This window comes from Gymnogyps californianus, chromosome 14 (assembly GCF_018139145.2).
Source record: "Gymnogyps californianus isolate 813 chromosome 14, ASM1813914v2, whole genome shotgun sequence".
NCBI classification, from domain to species: domain Eukaryota; kingdom Metazoa; phylum Chordata; class Aves; order Accipitriformes; family Cathartidae; genus Gymnogyps; species Gymnogyps californianus.
This window is the reverse complement of record NC_059484.1, coordinates 13,520,062-13,543,172: the sequence shown is the minus strand read 5'-3', so window position 1 is coordinate 13,543,172 and position 23,111 is coordinate 13,520,062.

Sequence of the window (23,111 nt, the reverse complement as noted above, 5' to 3'; positions counted from 1 at the left end):
CGATCTTGTGTCCCATCCAGCCTTTTCTCAGTCTTGGATGACTTTGAGGCATTAGCTCATTGCTTGGCACCACATTCTGGGTTTGGTTCTGCCATTGGTCATGAACGAGTCCCTGGGAAGAGCGTGGGGACAGTCTAGCAGAATCCATCTGAGGGGCTTTTGGGCTGCAAGCGCTATCGCATCTCCTACAGGTGCTCGCCCTGTTCCTCTGGACTTTGCAACCGTCTGGACTACTGTGCGACTTCACTATTAGTTTCAACAACTTTCTGAAATTTGCTTTATTTCTAACAAGATATCTTGGATACTTCTTGAAGTATCATCTTTCATTGAACAAGAAGTGTTTAATAACCCCCAAATAAGACAATAATAAAAAAAAATCTGCTTAAAGATGATGGTTTGGATTGGCCAAAACCTTAATTATTTAGAATATTCCATTCATCTCTTAAAGAAAAGGTTTGCAAAAGTTCATCTCACTTCAGCCTGCCCTGACGTTTCCAGCCCCTGTACCAAACCTTTTTCCCAACAACTTAAGAGTTTCAGACATTAAATCTGAGCATCTTATCTACCCTGCAAGTTCTTGATTAGGATGGAGGGCTGCAATCTGCAGGCAGCAAGAAGTGAGGCATCTGATGCATTTACTGATAGAAAGATAAATCACTGCTGCAGGGATTGTAGGGAGTTACCTGACCAGAGGAGAAGCTGAGGTCCAGAGGGGAGCAGCAAGGACTTCACATGTGAAAATCAGCCACCTTCTTAATTACTGCCATCATTAATCATCTGCACGTGTCATACGATCTGTTCTGATCACACAGTGGGTAAGTAGGACGGCGGGAAAGGTAACTTAGAAGGTCTGTGTCTGGCTCTGTGTTTTGATCGGCAGACAGCTCTGCCGATCAGAATTGCAGACATAATCTCCTGCTACTTCTGTAACCTTTAGGCTGCTGCAAGAGGAAGATGAATTTCCACTTTACTTTCCGTCTCTGGTTTCCCTGGTGCTCACAGCTGCTGGGGCACTCTGTGTCTCAATCTTCTCCAGGTGACAGGATGCGAAATCCCCAAATCTCAGAAGCCAGCATTAGATGGTGGAGAGCTCACGTGGGACTCTCCTCTAAGCGCTCTTGTCTGCTGCAGCTGCTCCTTGCACTGCTCATCACTCCTGTATAGGCAGGGTATGTGGATCAAGCACACCAGTGGTACCAGTACTCTAAGGGTTTTGCTGGCGGGTGCTGGGAGGAGGGCACCTCTTCTCCTGCCTCCCTTAAACAAGACGAGGGAGATGATGTGTCTCTGATTCCTACATCCTCTTGTTATTATGCTATTAGAGATCACATCTTCCACCGTCCAACTCCAAAGAGCAACTTTACAGGCTTTAAAACGAGCATATGCTTGTGTGAAGCCTAAGTAATGAATGAGTACTGTGCTGAGCTGGGCAGTGCTGAGCACTGGGGGACTTTTGCTGACACATTCATTTCCAGTAAGGCATAAGGGACTCCGGGTGAGACAAATCCCTCCTTAGGAGACTCTTCTTCTGCAGAGATGCTCAGAGCTAATCCCTCAGCCACAGAAGTCTGATTTGGTTTTCTTTGCTTTTTGTTTCTGTATTGGGTTTGCATGGCATGGTTTTGGTAGCAGGGGGGCTACAGGGGTGGCTTCTGTGAGAAGCTGCTAGAAACTTCCCCTATGTCCGATAGAGCCAATGCCAGCCGGCTCCAAGACGGACCCGCCGCTGGCCAAGGCCGAGCCCATCAGCAAAGGTGGTAGCGCCTCTGGGATAATGTATTTAAGAGGAGGAAAAAAAAAACCTGCACAATCACAGCCAGAGAGAAGAGTGAGAATCTGTGAGAGGAACAACTCCGCAGACACCAAGGTCAGGGAAGAAGGAGGGGGAGGAGGTGTTCCAGGCGCCGGAGCAGAGATTCCCCTGCAGCCCGTGGGGAAGACCATGGTGAGGCAGGCTGTCCCCCTGCAGCCCATGGAGGTCCACGGTGGAGCAGATATCCACCTGCAGCCCGTGGAGGACCCCACGCCGGAGCAGGGGGATGCCCAAAGGAGGCTGTGACCCCATGGGACGCCCGTGCTGGAGCAGGCTCCTGTCAGGACCTGTGGCCCCATGGAGAGAGGAGCCCAGGCTGGAGCAGGTTTGCTGGCAGGACTTGTGACCCCATGGAAGGGACCCACACTGAGTTTCCCAAGTTGAGTCTGTTTTGCTTGTGACAGTAATTGCTGAGTGATCTCCCTGTCTTTATTACGACGCATGAGCCTTTTGTTATATTTTCTCTGCCCTGTCCGGTTGAGTAGGGGGAATGATGGAGCGTCTTTGGTGGGCACCTGACATTTAGCCACGGTCAACCCACCACAGTTTTACAATCTTATTGCTTAAATAGCATGCTTTATGCTCTCTTTCTTGTGGTCTTAGGATATGACCTGGGCTGTTTAGCTGGGAACAGAAGCATCTCTGGGCTGTGCCCGGCCAGCACCCTTTCTTTGTAATGGACAGATGCAACACACAAACAACAAAATATAAAATTACTTTTTATTACCTATTAGCCTGTTGTATGGCTTTCTGTGCCTTTATGACCTGATTCTTGCCTTTTGGCCTCACCATCACACAACAGTTGAGTTTGCAGCCCCCAATGGCCTCTATAACAGATCACGTGGCCTGCCTTCCCGAGTTATCAGTCTTTGTTTTGGAAGATATTAGAAAGAATTTTCTTATGCCTAATACAGATTGGTTGGAGCATGGTTTGTAATTTAACTTTCAAAATGGGCAATCAGCAGTGGATGTTTCTGTATGTCTAGACATTCTTGAAAACCGTGGTGGAATGGCGAACTTTGGCTTTTGGCCTATTGTATCTTGCAGTTGCAAAGCAGATGTCTTGAAGCGTGAGAAGTTTAGGATTTATGTAAGCTGTGCCAGCGTCTTCACTGTTGCTGATCTAATTAATGGGGGAGATGGTCTGATACTCTCTAGGGGCAGTACATGGCTAAGATGTGTAAAAAGGTACTGAAGCAACAGGAAAGTAGCACCTTGGCTTTTCTAGTAAAAGTAATAGGTGAGTATTGGTTAACGAAGCCTGTGCTGGTGTTTGATGGAAAACTCAGGCCTTGAAGTCTTTCATGAATAAATTCATTAGCAAACCCTTTAAAAAGGTCTAATTCAATTTTCCTTCCCATTACCCCCAAAATGGATTCTAGCACAAAGCCAGTTAAGAGGAATAAGGAGGGCAAAACCTGACCAGAACCTGCCAGTATCTTTTCTCTCGGCTGGACGAGAGGTGAGGCTGTGTATGTGACGGGAGATGGTTGTGTCCCGCTCTATCTGTACTTGCAGATTCAGAGCACAGGGAAGGGCTGCTCGGAGAACAGCTACTACACTGGTGCTCTCTCCAACTCCATGTGCTGACATTGAAGTAAGACCAGGATCGAAGGTGTGAGCTGGTAGCGTTGCTTCTGCTCTCTCCTTGTTAGTATCAAGTATTTTATCAGTAATAACACATTTGTGGGAAAAGAAATCATATGGTCTGGTGTGTTTTCCACTGGCACATAGCATAGACTTTCAAGCAGCGTAGGCAGCCAACTTAGTTTGTTTCAGTGCCTGGAGTCAGGGCTCCCTTATCTATACAGCTAGGGTGCTACAGAGAATCACTATGGAGAATTCTCCATGAAGCAAAAAGTGGACATGTTACTTGTAATATGATGCATTTCCATGGGCTGTGTGGGCACGCAGGGATAGGTATTCCTTTCTCCTACCCCAGGGTTGCGGCAGTAAATCTCTCCACCTGCTGTGGGAAAGCCACGGATGGCTGATCTTTTGAGGAGAGTTCAGCTCAGGGTTATATCAGTAGGTCTGTTAGATACTGAATAATGTATCCTGGCAGCAACGTTTCAGTCAGTGACACAAATGTGACATTCGCCTGCATCATGTCTTTTTTCATCCTCCTCCCTTAGATCAAGGAGGCTTAAAATCTCTCCAGTGTTTTGGATGACTGGTCATCTGTGGAAAGGGGGCCAGGTGAAGGTGAAATGGCTGAGACAGTTGCATCAAAACATCCTCGGAGAAACAAACAGATCCCGAATGTGAACATGGCCCTTTCCCCAACAATTTGTATGTGATGTGCAGCCATGAAATGAAGCGTACCAGGAAATAAAAGCAATGGGGCAGTGATGCACACTGATGCTTGTTTCAGGGCTTTGAGGATCACCTGCCTGTCAGGGCCATATGGTTCTCCATGAAACAGCTTAGGGTAACTACAGACTTAACAGAGTTAGATCTGCAACTCCAAGTGCCACAGAGGAAATAATTCTTATGATCAATGAGCTTGCAGCATAACTTCTTGGGGCGGCTTGTAACTAAGAGATTTGCTCTAAGGTTGAGAAAAGGATCAAGAGGTACAGCCAAAATACCCTGCACATCTGTAATTTATGCTTAATTAAATTTAATGCTTGGCAGTCCCTCAGAGCTTTTTTGGTACTCTATATATCTTGACTTAAGTAAAGTAGGCAATAATACTTCTGTACCGGAGGCAAAGAAATCTGTTCTTGGTAAGACTGGGTTAGCATCAGGGTTTTGCATGGTTCAGCCCATCATCTTGTGGTGAAACTTCAGGGAAACTAGATTTCACAAACTTGTCTTCAGGGCAGTTGGCCTGTGCTGGCCTTGCTGTCTACCACGGAGGTCCTGCTGAGGCTCACCTTAGAAGTCATCCAGATTTTTGTCTTCTGCAGAGAAAGAAAAAGGAATTGCTAACCTGTGAATTAACGGGAGCTTGGTCCCCACAAATCCTTAACTCATAGCCCTGAGGCATCCTACCCCAACTGTCAGCCTCAAGAGGAGCCTCCTGAAATCTGTTCCCTTCCTTCTTTAAACTCTATAAATTCATCCTTTCGACATGTCTCCCGGTGGGACTGATGCCCTAACACTGTTCCCACCACTTTTCATAGAAAGTAGATCTAGGTGTAAATAGATCTGAATGGAAGACTTCAGTGAATTGCTTCCTTTGATGGTGACTTCTGGCCATCCTCCAGATGGGTCCCACATCTCAGAGAGGATTACCCATGTGGGGGCACTCGGGCAGTGACCTGGCAAGCTCTGTGGGAAAATACTTTGTATCGTTGTTTTCCTAATTGCTCTGCAGAACAGAATAGCGCTGGGCTGCTCAGTTACTTGAGATGACAAACAGAAAATGGACAGACGAGCCAAGTAAAGGTGATTCGATCAAATGAAAGCTATTGCAAATAAACTTCCCAAAGCGAAGAAACTAACTTAGCTGCAAGTTTGTCAGCCTGTCAGTTTATCTCCCACCCTCTGTGCCAGATTACCCAAGCACTGAGCACTGTGGTGATTGCTTCAATTTACTCAGTTTACGTGTACAGGAGGGGATGGGGGTGGAAAAGTTGGTATTTGCCTCTGCATCAAAGTGGGGGAACTGGAGAAGCAGAGGAGTGCGCAGAGCAGTTCCCAGAACCACAGACTCTGAGGGATAATTATAAAGAAGACCAAATGCATCACAGAAAGACTAATTGTAATAAATTGGCCAAGAAACTTAAAACTTTGGTTGTGCATTGCAGCAAAACAAGAATTAATTCCTGGGAGCAGACAAGGCCCCAGGTTGGCAGAAGGCTAATGTAATTGGCTCTGGGTGCGCTCAGACAGCACTGGCATCTCAGTGCCTTGGCATTTGAGAGGGTAACAAAGAAATGAGAGCCTGCCCTGCCAGCTACAGCACTAGAACTGATTGGATTTGGTGCATGTTAAAGCAACAATGATCCTACTGTGTGGCCTCTGGGTGATCACAGAACAAGTGAGCAAATGTAGATAATCGCACAGCAAGAGCCATGGCAAAGGAAAGGCCAACGAGGCCTCAAGCTGGGAGAATCAGAATAGGCTCTAGAGCCAGGAAATATGGGATTGCTGGCTGAGAAGTGGGACTCCACCTGGACTGGGAGGATTGCAGGCATCAGGCTTTGTCTTGTCCGGCTCTTACTAAAATAGATTAGCAAGGAGAAGCATGTGCTGGAGATGCTTTTATGGTATGTTTGTTTGGGTTTTTGTGGGGTTTTTTTGGTTCAGTTTGGTTGGGGTTTTTTGGGGTTTTCTTAGGTTTTTTGTTTGGTGGTTTTTGTTTTTTTTTTTTTTTTTTTTTTTAAAGCTGTAGCTACTCTATCCTTCCATGACAAGAAGAGGACTAAATGCTGCAGTAAGAAAGGTGCAGGTATTGGTCACAGTTTGCTGAAAGGGCTGTACTTAAGGAAGTCTGAATTAGTGTACTGCTGGGGAAGGTGATCCGGGGTAATCCACATCAATTAACTTAAAGCATTTTCCTCCTTTTTCTCAGCCTGGCTTGTGGTGAAGACGTGATACAATGTAGGGTTTTCCATGCTTTACAAGCCCTGAAAGAATTAGATGTCACAACCATCTACACGGAAATAATAATGGGCGGACTGAATATGACACTTCAAATTTGCCAATGGAGTAAAAGTATCTCCTGTACTAGTGCAGTCCTGCCCTGTGGGCTGCAATGTCCTACACCATTCTTGCCTCTTCTGAACCCCTCACGTTGGAATAGACTCACTACAGTAAACAGAAGCTTTGGGATCCTCCTTTTTTGTCTTTGTCGATACATGGAAGAGCTGGTGTGCTGACTGGCAATGGGATATACCCATTTTTGCAGCCTGTTGTATCTAGTTAGCTAAAAAAAATGGAATACATGTTTCCTCCATTCTTTCTCTTGGTTTGCCTTTGGTAGTCTCCCTAGGGCTATATGAAGCCTGCTTTGTTTCTTTGTGAATCATTTGTTGCCCAGGGTCCGAAACAAGAGATCTGTGGTTCTGCCTTAACTGTGTTTGCTGTCTGTGAAACGAGAAGCACTTTGTTCCTGGGATACTGGGTGCACCCAGAGTAATGCAACGCTCGAAGTGAGAGCTGCACAGGGAGGAGGTGCAGAGCTCCTGCCACATGCGCAGTCACGCAGGAGCCAAATGCTGCAAGAAGGGAAAGTCAGCACTTTCTCTTACACCCTGTGTAGGTAAAGGGCAGACTGTCTGAGTATTAGAGGGGTTGTCTTGTTATTACACGCAGCAGTGTCAAAATTTTCTAAAAATCCCATGTTGCATTATGCACATTAAATAGGCTATGCTGTTAAAAGCTCCTGTGTCCCGAGACCCTGATAGCTGTTCATATGCATGGACTGGGTTCTTCTCTACTGGCTAGCATCCTCAAAAGGATTTTGAACCTTTGTAGCTGGAGTTGGTTGGTCTCTTTATGTATAACCAATCCATTTATCACCAATCATTGTGAATAATTTACCTCTGGATAACTGCTGATAATTGTCCCTGGAACCTGATGGTGGGGATGCTTGCTTGTGTATTATCTGTGTTGTAGTTGCTGACTTCTTACTCTTCATATACATATGTTCTATCCATGCATGCATTTACTTCAGAAGGGGCCTCAGGAAGATGTATTTGAAGTGCATGTATTATTTCTAAGCTTGTCCTGATTAACTCTGGGGCGAACATGGTACAGGGGCCAGGAACAATAGAGACAATTTCAGTAACTGCATTGGCTTCACGAGAGACATAGTGGACCTCTGAGTCTGTGTTTCGAAAGGGTCGTGCAGATTTATATTTCATTTTCATCTGCAAAGTAAAGGCTAGTTATTCCACTTGAGCTATTGCATCAGGAGCACAACTTAGGGAAATCCCTCAGGATTGCTGCACACTACGTAAGACCCGACAGTTCCCCAGAATGACTGCTTTCTGTCTCAGTTTCCCTGTCTGGATGGTCTCCGTGCAGGATGGGACTCTGTCCTTTTCTCAGACAGTATCATACTTGAGAGCAGCTCTGTGCTGGGAGGGATGTTACTGCTCTCCTGGCTCTCTCTGTGCTGAACACTGCTCCTGGAGACCCATGCTCGTGCAGCTAATACAGAAGGTCCACAGACTCTAAACATTGCTTTTTTCTTTCATCCTGTTACTGCAGAGCTAACAGACTGGTGCACTAATCTGGTGTGCATATGTCTGTGTTGCCTGAGAAAAGCTTTTCACCCTCAGTAATTCAGAGATGCATTTGTAATAAGATGTGTGACAAACTATTATAACCTGACAATTCTTCACAATCATAGGAAAATACCTATACCAGGTGTTTAAAAAAAAAAAGTAAAGTCTTCTGTGGTCCAGTAACTTTCCAGACTACTTCAGTGGTATGAAATTACCACCACAAAATGCATCCATACATAAAACAGTAGGAACTTCTCTGTTATAAGTATATTTACAATGCACATCTCCTGGGTAGTTGTTAAATGCATGAACATTACACTGGCATTTCCTCTTTAAACATTGTCATTTTGTTGCTTTATCTATCTAGAGGAGAGCAGAAATTATCCTTTAATTACAATGAATTTAATGGTATTGGTTATGCAGCATTTTAGTTCACACACAGCATGACAAAGCTTAGAGTTTAGTATAGTCCTATCATGCATCATTGATTCATCTTTTCATCCTGGAGTGCTGAGTCTTTCCTAAGACTTTGCTAAAAGCAGGTAAAAGATTGTAAGCTGGAGATGTTTAGGCTGCCTTAGTCAAAAAGAACCAAAATGGGACTACAAGGAGGCATGGGCAAGGTAAGTCGTGCTAATACTTTGCTATGCTGCTCCTGAGAAGGGAGAGGAAAGCATGGGAATAAAAAGCCTGTCATTATCAAAACACAACAATATAACGTGACGAGGTGGAGTAATTTATCTTTAAGTAACAGGCTGACCTATTCAGAACAGTAATTTTAATGTAAGGCTAACCTTTGAAAGTAGATCAAGTGATATAAATTACTAAGGAACAGACATTCGTCAGATAGATGGTCTCTATTAGTAATTTTATGCATGAATGGTTATCTTCAAAGGTAGAGTTGCTGTCTGCTGAGAAAGAAAGTGCAAAAGCAGGTTACCTTAAGCTGATATGTAAGGCTGACTTTTAATCAGTGTTTTTCTAAACCAATCAAAAAAAAGGCTGAAGCAGGGTCATCTCTTTTGCTACCCAGCCCGTGTAGCTCTTGAATTTTTTTGCTAGCAGAGGAAACTCCTGGTAATGTTGCTGATGCTCCTAAAATATCTTCCAGTAGTTTTAGGGCTCAAAGAGCTTGGCATGTGTCCCCATTTGGGAATGGCAGCACCCATGCTGAGTGCCTCTGGGATGCCCCAGCCTCTGGGCAAAGGAGAGCTGGTACTCAGAGACCCCTGAGGCGGGGCGATGCCTGCTCCCAGTGACCAGCTCCTTTGCAGTGCTGGGTTTGAATCCTTTTTGGAGAGGAAAGATGCAGGTCCCTTTTTTTCCCCTGCAAGTATTCAAGAGAAATGTCTTATAAAGTGTTAGTGTCTGTTACTCTGATGGTGTTTGGCTCACATTTTGAACTTGGAATGGGAGAAGAAAAAGGGAGAGGTCAAGCTGTTTGTGAAAGATACTTTTCCACCGTCTGAGCGCACTGCCTTTTTTTTTCCCCCTGTCCTGGTTTCGGCTGGGACAGAGTGAAATGAAATTTCAGAATGAAATTCCTCTTTTCATGAATTTCCTTCTGCTTTGTTTGCTTGTTTATTTTATATGCAAACTATCTCCATGCCCTTGTGAACTTGTGATCAAAGTACTGCAGTGCACCTAATGTAATACTAAATTTGAATTCTTTTGAGAAGCTGTTGGTGGGAGACTGTGGCCATAAACTTGATTTTCCCCATCCTCTGTTCTTTGCATATGTTTGGCGTAGAAAAGTAGGAAAGCAAAGGTAAATTTAAGCTAGGTATTCCTAGCCTGTTTGCTCCTGTAAACAAAAGCAACTTCAGGTTTTTCTTAATTTTTTCTGTCTGCAGCTTTTGGTATGTCTTGTCTTCCAGTCACAGATGCTGCTATTGCTCAGCTTTTGAATGGGATGTGCACAGAGGGTATTATAGCCCTTCCTCCATCCTTTAGCCACACTGAGCCTGTAATACGTCGGAAGAAGTTGTGTGTACACTGAAGCACGTCCCTGTTGAACGGGACTTACACCCAGCACATCATGCTTCACGCAGTCCCTGCATTGCTTATTTTGCACAGTGACTCTTAGCCATTGCGTTACCTCTACAGCATAATATAATGTATTTGATCTCTTCTGACATCTTTATTCACTCAAAAGGTGAAAAGGGAATAATCTACGATGTTTGGTGTCTGCAAATTCTCCTAGACTCTGACAGACAACATAAGCAATCATATCAGGGAGGGCAAGACTTTATTTGGCCACTAACTTCCAAAAGAATCTGGAAACTGCCCTCATGTACATGAGCATCTCTTCTCAGCAGGAATCCTCCTTTCCTCTTTTCCCAAGCATCAATCTCATCTATATTTCCATCTGAATTAAGACCCCAAGACTAAAGTTTCTAAGGGAATTGGAATTTATGACCCTTTTGACAATATCTACAGAGATTTATTTTCTGAATCCTATTTTCTCCAACTCCACTTGAGCAATTGGCAGGGAAAAAATGGAAATATAAACAATTACTCCAGTGTGTGGAATCTTACTGACTTCTCTCTTTTCCTCTTTTTTCTTCATCTAGTTCATTGCTGTGCCAGGATGAATGGTTTTTGGTTAAAGCACTGGAGTGGGATGCAAATGATGCAAGTTTAAATTTCCAGATATGTCAAAGGCTTCCTCTATGACAACATTTAACGGTTCTGTGATCTCTGCATGTACTTTTAGATGCAAAAGGTATCTAAAAATATGACCTTCTCTCACATTCTTTTTGTCTGTTTAGAAAATCATAAAACAGACTCTGGATATTTGAAACCCCTTCTCTTTGTTTCTTTGAACAAAATGCCTCCTGTTTGTGTTGAAGTGGTACAGGTTAACACTTTGAACAAGAAAAAAAGATAAGCATTTGGTATACTAATTTCAGGAGCAACTGTTTTCAGTAGCCTGGAACCCTTCTGTGGTATATTGATGTTTCAATTTGTACAGAGTAGCAGCTGCCCTTAATGATAAAGAAAAGCGATTGCTCTGCTTTGCTCTGCTCTGTGATGATTTGACATGGCAGCAGTAGTCTTGTGGAATGTGACATGACAACTTGAGATAATGATATGTAGATACGATGTCACAGACATGTCATGAAATAACATAAATTACTAAAAATGATAGGAAGAGAAAACATCTTCAGAGCCAAAATATTGAGATAAAAAGTTGTCACTTATCACATCTGAGGTTGAGAGCAATATGCCGGTTTATGTGATTCCTACTAGAAACAGTTTAGTTTAAATGGTCTTTTATAATTGGACTTTTTAAAATCAACGCAGTCATCAGTAGACTCTAACTTGTCATATACAAAAGTAAGATGAGTTTCTAGCACCTGTAATGCTTTTTAGTATAAACTCTTTCTGACTATGGACATGTGTGTGACCACGGTCAAGAGGCCATGAAGGCTATGCCCACATTAATACATCTCAACAGGAACACATCTGTAGAGCAAAAGGGTGCTGAAGGTCCAGGCCCCACTCTACACACATTTCAGAGGATTTACTTCAGTTAGCTGCAGTCTGACTGGTCTGCTGCCCACCATTTGCTGGAGGGCAGTAGGTGAGCTCCTGGAGTGCATCTTCCAGTCTAATTTTATCCCGAATTAAAATGGGGTGCTCCAAGCACAGGCTGTGATGGGAACCAAAGCCCAGCAAGTGGAGATAACCAGGAGAGCGTCTTCAAAAGCGTAGCCTTGATCCACAGTGAAGCACTAACACATGCATGTCCAAAGACATCTGGGCTCTCCGAGTGCTTCCAAAAGATGAACCAAATTGTTTATTCAAACAATCAAATTAATCCTGCTGGAGGTAAGAGAATTATCATTGTGCTGATTAGAATTGGATCAGTGGATGATCCTTTTATCCAGGAGCTTCCTTCATCTGATTGGGCTTTGCTGGTTCAAAGAAAATGGAAATTGTTTCTGAACCATCTCTGATGTTGAGTAATGGAAAAGCCAAAGCCTGACCTCTTTGAATCATTTCCATTACAAATAATGTCAACGTGGCCCCTTAGACACTGTGCTGGACAAATCTTTATGCCAATATCTGCTCTGAACTTCCTTCCTCTCTTCCTGCTCTCTTCAGCCTTCTCCTTCTGTAAGAGGAGACTATGCTTCATTCTTCTATGAAGGCTTCTGCTGAACAAAAGCAATTGACTCTGAAAGTCATACTCTGACATCAAACCCTTAGACTTTTCAAAGCATTGCTCAGGGTTTTAGATGTGAGGCTCCTATTGAATTTAATTGGAGCTGTGCAGCTGCACCAAAGCTTTCAAGATGCACATCCTGAAATATTCATATTGCCTTTCTCTCTTTCCTTTCTTTCAGCCACATTTGTTAAAGTTTAAAGGAAGTGGCTTCCAGTTCTTGTAGGTGCAAATTTGTGCTTGCATAGTCTATGAAGACATTAGCATTTAGACATTGAACACCCTTGATTTGTATGCACCAGTCGCTTGGTAAACAGCTGAAGTGGTTGCATATATGCTGTCAGTTAATTCTGACTGCAAAAACAGATTCCATTTTTTAAAAGTCAAGCCCTATCAGATATCTGCTCTTCTGTTACTTGCACATAAAATGATTTCGATTCTAGCATTTTAAAATCCCTCCTGTCCAGGCAGAATTTTTCCGTTGCTGGTTGGTTTGCTCTCAGTTTGCAGGATCCCAAGGTTGTCCAAGGTTGCTCTCCTTTCAGAAGGAGAGCATGACACAAGGCAGAGGTAGGGTATTGAAATATGAACGTAATCCCTCACTTTGTGTAGCACCCTTGAAGAGAAGGTCTGGGGGCAGGGCTTGGCTTTCTGAGATGGGTTTGTTCAGTGTCTGAGAGGAAGGGTATGCGAGTGCTAGGCACAAGGGCACTACAACGTAATAAGGATGATATATCATAGAGCCACACATGTAGTGGATATCTATCCCAGAGGAATTTCATCTTCAGAAAGTATTTCAGAAATAATTATACTCTGTTCTTCTGACTAAATATAGACCCTTCAGAATTAGCCATCATCTTATTTTCAAGCTTATCCATCTCTGAAGGCTGCTTAACATGGAAGAGTTCCTAATTGGTCAACTGCAAAGCAAGTCTGCTAAAAACGCTGTCTGCTAAAAGAAGTGGGAGTGCTTCTGTTTATAGGGAAAGCCCAGGAGAAAATAGCAGGAATGCAGCTTTCTCGTTTCTACCTCTCTGCTGATGTGCTGCATAGCCTTGATTCAGTAACCTGTTGTTGTCCCAGTCTGCCCATCAGTAAAATGGGTATAAAGGTAAAAGTAAGAATAATGGAGGACAACCTGTGGCAAAAGCTGACTTTTTCATGGCACTCACCATTTTACAGAGTTGCCAATACTGCAAGCATGTGAGTTCCTGTGCTTCATAATTTCCTGCTCGTTAGCTGTACTGAATTAACTGACCACATGCGTGGCCCTAATCTGTTGCAAACACAGAGTAAAACCCATTATCTTAAAACACCATGAGGGCAAGCTGACTGATAAGCAGAAAATCAGAAAGAGCTGATTACTCCTTTGTTTGTAATTGCGGGTCCACACCCATAATTAATGTTTCTGGGCTGATCTGAGGCCTTCAGAAGCAAAGAATATTAGGAGAACTTGTACTTTGGTTTGTTGTTGTCAGGCTTTGTAAAATCTCTTGCATGAACAGACTTCAGAAATACTGTTTTATCCTTTAGCCTGGGAAAGATTTGCCTCATCAGCAAGGTGCTGCTATTTTAGCTGCCTACTTTTCTAATTGAATTTAGAATATAACAGAATGATCACTAGCAGCACTGCAAACCTTCCCAGTTTGCTTTGGATAATTTTGTCTCACTGCTGCAGGGTTTTCTGCATACTGTTGGGAATACCCAGGGAAAAATGCAAATTGTGACATAGAATTACTTAGCTCTCCGCAACAGCCGACAAGATCTGAGTACATTCTCTGTGTCTATCTCTGACTGCTTCTGATTTCACTTGTTGTCATGTGTTTAGATTGGCAATTGTTTTGTATAGATAGACTTGTAGTGTTAATATCCTGCTTTGATGATATTACTCTTCAGGAATCTTAATGAGTGGCTTCTGTATGTGGCATCTTTAAAACCTTCTACTGCTGGTGGTTTGTTTTTTTTTTTTTTTTTAAATGGTGAAAGAGCACTGCTGAAGGCCTCTTGGGTAAACAGTGTTTAAAGTAGTCCATGCATTTTAATTAGCAAAGAAATACATAGATAAGGATGAAAGATTTGTTTTCCTCAGGCAAACCATGAGAACATCAGGCCCACAGGTAGCTTAGTTTAACTCCAGAGAGATTACATTTATATCTCCTCGTTTAAATCTTAGAAATGCCGTTCTGATACAAGCAGTACAAATTAAGGCAAGATAAAGGTGTCTTCTCTGCTGGAGGTTTAAGGTCCTTTTTGCTGCACATTATTAAGGTGTCCTATACAGGAGAGGGGAAAAAAAAGCAAAACTAGAAAAAGAAAACCGTGGCGTAATCTGTGTATGAGACTGTGCATTTTTGCATGCACAGGAAAAACACGGGTTATTTTAACTAACAATTGGTCGTAGAAGTGGGTTGATTGTGTTTCCTGGTCATGACCCAGTGGATGCAGGAAGCATATTTACATGTTTTAATTACTAAAAATCAGTTTTCTGTGTTAGCAAGCTTCTGGTAGAAGATGCAGCTCTGGTACTCACCTTTGCTGTGTAGCCACAGGCTAGTTATTTAACTTCTTCAGTTGTTTTTTTTCTTTAAACTTGAGGTTTTTAACCTCTTTTGAGAGGTTTTTAACCTCTTTTGAGAGGTTAAATGACTAGCCTGTGGCTACACAGCATATATATGAGCACTCCTATGGTATACAAGGGGTATGTTTTGAGGCAGGAGGTTAGCAATGACTCATAGAGGCAGGAATTTTTTTGGAGCCTCCATCAGTCTGGTCACTTGAGCTTTAAGCAAGGGTTACTGTTTGCTTCTCGGGAGGAGTAACTTAAAGACTGAAAGAAGATAAGGCCATGCATGGAAAAGTCTGAGGAAAGATGTTTCGCTGTGAATTACTTTCCTAGCTGCTGTAGCATTCTCTCTCTCTGAAATGGTATGGAGGTTGCTGCATTTAGAGATCAACAAGGTTTGCTGTTGCTGGAGAACGTCAAGAGGACAAGGAAGGTGCTGCACGTGCAGAGCTCCTCATAGGGCTGCAGCTCATTTCCACACCATTTTCTAGTTTTCTAATGAGGTCATCAGCTCAGGAACAAGGAAATCTGCATGACTTGGCTGAGATCAGATGGAAGGGACACAAACTGATCGGAGGCACCACAGGGCCTCCTGGTTCCCAGTGAGAAGGTTGAGCCACGGATGCTGCTGCTTCCTCTTCCATCTTTCAGAAGCAGCTGGACTTGCTCGTGCCAAAACGGAGTGAATGACTGAAAGACAATGGTGAGATTTTTCTAAATGCCTGCCTTGAGACCGTTGTCAGCACAGCTCAGATAAAGATGTCTGTTAGGTTGGAGATAAAGGAACCCATTGTACGTTGCAGTGTTCATTGTGTAGGAGCTGGTCTTACAAGGTGTCTGGTCCTGTGCTGTGACAGACGGCATATAGACCCGGCACCACCCATTATGTTTCGCTTCAAGAGGAGGCTGAATATGCCACAGAACTTGATTGAGATCCTGTGATACCAGAATAAACTCGTGTAGACTTATTGTGCATTATTCAACGAAGCAAAACGTTTCTGAAAGGCGTCGTCTCCAAGTGCATGCAAGATTGATTTGATTTCCAGACCTAAGACAGATTCTTTAGTATTACTACGCCCAAGACCTAAACGGAAAAGGGACAGTGTTTGCTCTCTAGGTTGTGCACTGATCTAGGTAGCCTCTGGGCTGCTCTAATTAATCTCTCCCCTGCTTTGGGATATTCAGAGCAAGAAGGGCAGACTGGCAGCCAAAACCATTAGGTCTGTGCCAGACGAGGGTACCACATGCTGGTGGAGCGCGTAGCTCTGCCTCCCAGACCCCCTGCTGTGCTGATGCCATCCAAATGGGGCAGCCCAGAGCTGAGATATGTGAGCCTTTATGTGAAAGGCTCTGAAAACTGTGTGCCAGGGCCGTAACCATCATCGTGTGCGATTATGGCACACACATGGGTAGATTTGCTAAAGAGAGCATAAAGTGGAAGAGCCTTCCACTTCCTAAGCAGAAGCGGTTTTATAGAAGCCTCTGCCATTTGCTGGTCATTTGTTGTGATCTTTTGAGAAATGAGTCAGTGCTGTCTCCAACCTAATTACCAGTGTAAAAGACAATTTATCACTTACCAAAGCTTTGATTGCTTTTTCAGCCCTGCATGGCCTCTTGGTTGGTAGGTGGAATTGTGTACAAGATTGGCATTTTCTTAAGGGAAAGTTTTTAAAAAAAAAAAAAAAAAAAAGAAAGAGAAGAAATAAAGTAAGGAGCCAAAAATTCAACTTCCAATTCTGTGCTTTAATGTCTGTCTGATGTTTTTGATTTACTTTGAATGTAAGCTTATAGTAGTTCTCATTTAGAAATCAGGAAAAATAAAATCTCATTTAAGAAGTCTATCTTTGGGTTTATATTTTTTAAAAATTGTGCCCCTGAGAATGAAGATGCAGCTTCCCATAGCCTAAAATGCAAGAGTCAGCAGGAGAAATAGCTCACTTGAAAAAAATCTGAGGCATAATTATTAATTAATGTACAAAAAAAGATTTGGTGTGCAAAAATCTCTGGCTTTTTCTCATTTTTATCACTGATTTCTTCTGGACCTCAGATGCAACTCTGAACAAGCCATCTTATGTTATATTTTTGCAGGTCAAATAATCAGAAGAAAACAGGTCATATGTTTTGATAGATACCACATAAAAGGAAATGTTTAGACTGTTATAGCCATACTCAAATTTGATTATAGGGAATTAAGTTTCTTCAAAGCAAATGGCTTGCTTTTACTTCTCAGTATTTCTCATGCAATTAGCAAGTTGGTTATATTAACTTGGTTGACAGACGATATTACTGATCTTATCAACTTTCACTTGTGTATACAGGGCTTTATTAATTTCTTGTTTGCTTATGAACTTCTTTGTCAACAATAAAATTGGTGGGTAAATGTGGAACATACATGTCATGGTAATGCGTTGTTTGCCTTGCTTATCAGTAAATAACAAACTTTTGGCAAATAAATAAGAGCAACAAGGGAGCAGGTGGGTCTTAGGGTTTCTTTTGCCACTGTTGGCACTTCGTCATGTTGCTAAGTTACAGTAGCTTCTGGCTTCTACTTTAGAGAGTAGAAGTTATTTTTAAATGTATAATGAACACAGTACCAAAGCTGTTCTGGAAGCGGCTGTAATACAGGGGGAATTGTGAATGCAGTCTGAAGGCCGACACTGCAAAACACTGGTCTGATACAAAACCGGTTCCTACCATTGCATTACAATTACAAAGGTGTGCACATTATTTATTTTTTATAAAATGCCTTAAAAATAGCAAACAGCAATAATTAACCGCTGGATTAGATGGTACCTGCCTGTGACTCGCAGAGCATAGGCTGAGCATGGTTGTTTTTCTGAGAATGTAGGAATGATCGTGACTAGAAGTAAAAAATTCCAAATTAACATCCCTGAAGAGAATAGTCTCAGAATCAATTCTACTTCCTTACTGAAAACTCAGTTCTTTGTATCACTAGTCGTAAGTTTTTATTCCTCGTATTGCAACAGTGATTTCATTACTACCGCTATGGAGATAACAAGCAGTAACACCCACCTCCCTAAGTAGGAATTTTGAACTCACTGCAAAGTCACCCAGCATGATCCTCACTATTCCTTCTTCTGAGGCACCAAAAGGGAAACTGAGTGGTATTACTTAGGGTTCGGTTGCTCTGGTGGCTGAAGCTGAAGCTTCAAAGGCTGAAGCTCTGAACTGAAAAATGGAATCAGCTTTCATACTGGACTTGGAAAATATGTACAGATTTTTATTGATATTCCAGTTGGTGAGAGGAAAACATCATTTTCCTACTGGTTAGAAGTTGCACTCCACCATCTGTTGCTGGGCAATGTAAGCCCTTTGAAAGGGCTGGAGTTCAACTCCACTTGGCTTCAGGCTTAACCTGCCTCTCTAGTGGAGGAGAGGAGTCCAGGGGGTCAGATGGTGGGAGCATATGACTCAAAGCTGCTGGGAGACATTGGAGGATGGCCTGAGTCCAGGGAGATGAGCACAGGGTAGCTTAATGCAGAAAATTGCTAAGTAATGTGCTTTGGCAGCAAGTTGTCTGTCTGAGTGCTGTGAAATCATACGGGGCAGTGAGAAGGGAAAGGATGCCCTGTAGCAGGGGACTGAAACCCGAAGAGAGATGCAGAAAACCAGTGAGTCTACAGAAAAAAGATGGGAATTTCTGGCAGTTGGCTGAGCTTCTGGTTTATATCAGTTAAAGGTTTCCAGGTGTGGAGATCAGTGTAACGTACTACTTGCCAGACTTAGGCAGTCTTGGTAGATCCCAGTGCAGCGGGAGGTGAGACCTTGATAGTACATTATCTAGTCTGAGTTCTTCTACCTGAAGTTACTCTTTCATCCAGTCTTTCCTTTTCCTGCTGAAATGGGTCCTGGAGGAAGGGTTTGGGTTTTTTTTTTTTAACTCTGGAGTTCACAGAGTTGTCTCAGCTCTGCTTCTGATGAAGTCCGTAGGTGTCCTATTCCCGCTAAAGATATTTCCATGGGGATGTAGGGAATATTCTCGTCCATGCAAGGGAAATGCTCTTCTCTGCTTGTTGGGAAGCTGATAAAAGACTGCCAATGTTTTTTTCTGGATACCTCAGTTTTCTCTCAGGCTGAATTATCTAAATTCTAGAGTCTTATATGTAAGAGAAGAAAGTATGTGAAACCTCAGAGATCCAGCTGGGGGGAAGCAGCAAGCCCCAGGACACCTGTCTAAGGGAAAAACCAGAATAGCTGTAAAGATGACACCAGTACTAAGTATTTCTTTTGCAGATGGTTACAGGTATAGACTGACTTGCACACAGACTACCTGAGGCACTTCTCCCTTCGTGCTCCCAGGAGCCCGCTGGGATGTCTGATTCATCCCTGCAGGCTGAGACAGAACCATCAGGCTCTGAAAAATGGATTTCAAGGGGATTTCACTCATTGTCTCAGCATGGCACTCTTCAGGACAGCTAGCCCTCTGCAGAAATCATCATAATTGTGCCTAGGCTTCTCAAAGGAGGCTGTGCTGGGTTTCCAGCCTCCCCTGGGATCTGGGCTCCTTATGTGGTGATACAGCTTCAGAGATGTCTTTTCTTCTTAGAACAGATGAAGTCAACGGGGGGTCTGCAGAAACAGGCTTTTGAAAGAGAGTTGGTGAATGTAATGGGGAGCAGGAAACTTTCCATATGGTTTTAAACGTGCCCCTCTGGAGTCTAAGATGATTACGCCTATGCTCAAACTTTATAGGTAAGCCTCTAAAATGCAGAGAGAGGGTCTGGTCAAGTCTCTGTCCTTCCCTGCTCAGCACCGTCAGGGGTATTGCAAACAAAAACGAGAGTGGCAGACAGCAGCGGAGGTGCCATGGGTGAACCACAGGGAGACCCAGCAGCCAGAGCCAGGTCTGGCTTTTTTTTTTATTCTCTTCCCATAGAGCAGAGAGAAATTCTTGCACCTCCCGCAGGACTGATCATGGAGGTTTGTTAAATGTGAACCACAGCTCCATATTCTCAGAGATTCAAGAGCAGACTCAGCTTAGAGCTCCTACCATCTGTCACTTGTCACCAGCACTGTCCCTCCAGGCAAAGCTGCAATGGGGCAGCGCTGCAGCAGCCAGCTGTAAAGCCGTGAGTGGGGAAACAATGCAAAAGGATGATTATTCACTGGTTTTCACAATAAAGGAATTAGGGAGCATCTGAATCTCACAGCAGGTTAAAAACTCAGAAGCAGCATTATTTTCACATAGTGCATAACTGAACTGTGGAGTTTGTTACCATGTGATTTGGTGGGGATAAAAAGTTTAGATGACTTCCAAAAGTCATTGGGAAATGTTATGGAAGGAAAATGCACTGACTGGTAAGCACAGTGACGCAGAAAAATCTGAGACTGGTAACTCTTCCCAGTTCCTCACCACGGAAGGATCACTTTAGATCTTTTCTCTACACACCTGCAGGTGATGACTGACAGGTACTGTGTTAGACCTCAAGTGCGCATAAACCAGTATGACAATTCCCATGTTTCTTATGCTGGCTTTAAAGCAAGGAGCTATGTGGATTGAGATGATTTTGGACTCCTTTTGATATTCACTCTCAGGCCAAAAAATGGCCAAGAAGGATGAAAGAAGAAGGGCAAGTATATGCATGTAGGATTTATTACCATCATTTGCTGTGGAATAGTCTGGCAAACCATTTAATTCAGCACTCAGTTTGTAAAATAACGTCTGTATGACCATGCAGTCTCTATAATGAAAGATTTTATACCTAAAGTAGTCACATATGGTGGTGAGGACAGCCACAAAGGCATTGCAATAGGCTGGTGACTGGCCATGTAAGAAGATGGGGAGATGGCCTTGCTTATCCTATCAGACCAGAGCCACTATCAACATGGTTCACAGGCTTCTTCAAGCAGTAGTAGTTCATATAGATGCTTGGCTTGTCACAGGTCCAAAGTGAAACATATTAGCTTCAACCTAATGAAAGAGGTTAAGATAAACACATCTTCTTCATCTTTGTTGTGAGCTAAGAGTGTGCATATGAGCAGTTACTGCAGATCAACCAATGTGTGGTAACTCATTACACTGCAATAGCTTGATCATACTTCTGAGCCCTTGAGCTTCTCAGTTTACTGCAAGGATCTTCGTTTATTGCCGAGCTCATACCTCCTCTTCGTTTTTCAGTGAGCAATTCCACTGGCGTTTTATGCTCTTCTCTCCCTTTACCTGCAATTCCTTTGACATTTGTCTGAAACACACCTCAAATCCCAGTGTCAAGATATACAAACTAGTAGATCTTGTTGTTCTTGACCTTTTTTGGAACCTCACAAGGAACAGCCCTGGAGCTGTTTCCTCTGAAGTACACTGACCCATTTATATCTATGACAGATGCCTGGGAGGTGCCAAGATGCAGGTTTCCCACCTTGGGAAGGAGCAAAGGTCTGTGCTCATTCAGCCCTATGGAGGGTTAATTATTGTTTTGCTTAAAAAAGCATTTGGCTGCCCTTAGGTATAGGAATTTATTTAAGCCTTATCTGCATAATTATCATGTTTATTGCTCAACACAGCTGGATGGATATGAAGAGTATGCAGTTTTTGATACACACTTTATGTCAGAACCATTACAAGGGAAAATGATCATCTCTTATAGCCCCTGCAAAGAGGCTGGCAGTAATAGTTAGTTTTCTGACTTTAAAAAACAAATCCTAGGACCAGATTTATTGGGCCTATTTACATATTTTTGATGCTAAAGCTTTTCCTCTATGGAAATGCGTGCTGTGGTGATGAACAGCCAAGATTTTGAAGGGTGATTGGTGACCCGAGGTGCTTTGCTTAATAGGCTCAAATTGCAGAGAGGAGGGAACTGCATCACATGAAAGTCATTCACCTCTTTCAGGGACTCCTGTCAGGCACCCAAAATCGCCATTTGTCTTCAGAAATCTTAGCCACTTCTAACATCATCGTTGTTGAGATATTTAACATAGGAATTCTGGAGTAGCCAGAAAAATGTAAAGAGCATTTTAATCTATGATTTAAAAAAAAAAAAATCTTGCAAGATGTCTAGTATGTTGTATCCTTTCTAGGTAAACTTTTATGAGGCACTGGTGGGTATTTCTGTATTTGTAATAGGGTAAAAGCATTTAAATGGTTCAACTTTGACTCATTCATTAGAGAGTGCTTACTATTTCAAATTCATACTGTTGCATGAGGCAGCATACTGCAGTCTGAGGGCTTCCTGGTCCAGCCTGCAGTTTGCAGAAGTCTTGCAAATACCTGCATCGCACAACCCTGGGGCAGCAGCTGGCTCACACGCTGGTGTGACTGCCAGCGATCTGGAATAACGCTTGAAAATTAATATGAGATGCACACAAGTGCAAGCAAGGGCAGGGCAGGGATCTCCGCTGTATATTTTAGCCACTGACAACCCTTTTTCTGTCCAAAGTGGGGGATGGGGTGCCATACTGGAAAAATGAACATTTAGCATCTTTCTGACAAAGCTGATATCACCAGATAACATCTGATCTCAGCAACTGGGTTATGAAATGAGAATACAAAAGACCTAAAAAAGTAGCATTTCAATTACTATCACCTTCATCAGTGATGTGAGAGCTATTTAATTTAAAACCCTGATTGTGTGTGGTAGGAGTAGGTACCAGTCAGTCTGTTGTCATTAGTTGGAGTGCTAGCTACTTCTATTTTCTCTTCATTTGTTTGTTACACGAACGAACGTTTTAGTGGTGGTTGGCAAGAAGATGAACATGGTGAAGTGACAGGATGGAACTTTTGCATAAAAGCCAAAATAGTTAGAAGGGAGGGAGGAGAACACCCATCACTTATAACTTCTCTCCTTCTCTCCACTATGGAACTTCTCTCCATGTTCCATAGATGATAAATTACCTATCACTCCCTTTCATTGGGAGGCACCTATTCCCATGCTGACATCTTGCCCCTAGTCCTCAGTTACCCAACTACCTTCTCTCTTTTGGTCTGATCAATATTTCTAGTCAGACAAATTGCTTTTGATTTGCTTACTCTGAAGAAGAGCGCGTGTGTAATTTCCAACTGTATGAGCTGGTCTTAAAACTTGTGTTATCTCCACCCACAAACATTACCTGGCTCTCAGTTGCAGTTTTGTCCCTATAACATAGGTGGTGTCATTATGGCCTGATGATCGTGGTACAAAATACCCATCAAACTAAAAGGCTGTTTAGCAGGAGGTAGCTCCTGAAGCACTTACATGTATATAAAACCCTTTGGCAGTGAAAAGACCTCCTGGGCCACAGCACAGAAACTTATTTGCCCTTTATCCTACATGTTGTGAAATTCGAGAGAAGAATATAGAAAGTATTTGATTATCATTCTCTCTCCAGAATGCTTTTCCAACACAAAGCCATTTCAGAACTGAGCAGTTGTTTAATCTCCTTTCC